This window comes from Suricata suricatta, chromosome 8 (assembly GCF_006229205.1).
Source record: "Suricata suricatta isolate VVHF042 chromosome 8, meerkat_22Aug2017_6uvM2_HiC, whole genome shotgun sequence".
NCBI lineage: Eukaryota > Metazoa > Chordata > Mammalia > Carnivora > Herpestidae > Suricata > Suricata suricatta.
Genome location: NC_043707.1, coordinates 31921279 through 31922558, shown reverse-complemented (window position 1 = coordinate 31922558; position 1280 = coordinate 31921279).

Below are 1280 nucleotides of genomic sequence, written 5' to 3'. Positions count from 1 at the left end.
AGTTTGGTGAGTTCCTTGTAGATTTTGGATACTAGCCCTTTGTTTGATATGTCATTTGCAACTATCTTTTCTCATTCTGTCGGCTGCCTTGTAGTTTTTTTTTAATTGTTTCCTTTCCAGTGTAGAAGCTTTTTATCTTGATGAGGTTTCAATAGTTCATTTTTGCTTTCATTTCCCTTGCTGTACTACTTTTTTGAATAAGCATAGTAAGAGTGGACATTCTGTCTTGTTCTTGATATTAGGAGGAAATATTCAGTCTTTAACCATTTAAAATTTAGATATATATATAGATATATATATATATATATTTACAGTGAAAAGGGTAATCTTTGTGATGTCTTGATTTATGTTTTATTATGAAATGAGTACGACAGATAAATTAATGTAACCATCACCACCCAGAGTTATTGTGTGTGTGTTGAGGGGGGTAAGAACATAGAAGATATATTTTTAGCATATTTCAAGTATACAGTACAATGTCAGTAATTATAATCACCATGTAATATATTCAGTCTCTAGGACTTAGTCATCTTATAAACAAAAGTTTCCACTGTTTGTTTAATATCTGCCCTTTGCCCTCCTACCCAACTTCTGATAACTACCACCTACCCACTGTACTGAGCTTGACTTTATTTTTCTAGATTCCAGTTATAAGTGGGATCATGAGATACTTATCCTTCTATGTCTAGTTTTGCTCCCTTAACATCTTGCCCATGCTATCCAGGTTCATCCAAGCTGTTGGAAATGGCAGGATTTCCTTCCTTTTTAAGGCTGAGTAATATTCCATTTTTTTATCCATTCATCTGTCCATTTAAAGTAATTACTGATAGGTTAGGATTTACTGTTGTCAGTTTTTAACCAGATGTTTCACAGATCATTGTTCCTTCTTCCTGTCTTCCATTGTGACTTTAGGTGGTTTTTTTTTTTTTTTATAATGGTATGCTTTGATTTTTCCTCTTTATCTTTTCTTTTTTTAATTTATTTTTGAGAGACAGAGAGAGACAGTGTGAGCAGGGGAGAGTCAGAGAGAGAGGGATACACAGAATCTGAAGAAGCCTCCAGGCTCTGAGCTAGCTGTCAGCACGGAACCTGATGCGGGGCTTGAACCCACGAATCGTGAGATCCTGACCTGAGCCTAAGCTGGATGCTTAACTGACTGAGCCACACAGGCGCCCTCCCTCTTTATCTTTTCTGTAGCTACTCTAGGTTTTGCCTACCAGGAGGCTTACATTAAACATCTTGTAAATACAGCAGTCTATTTTAAGGTAATATGAACTTAA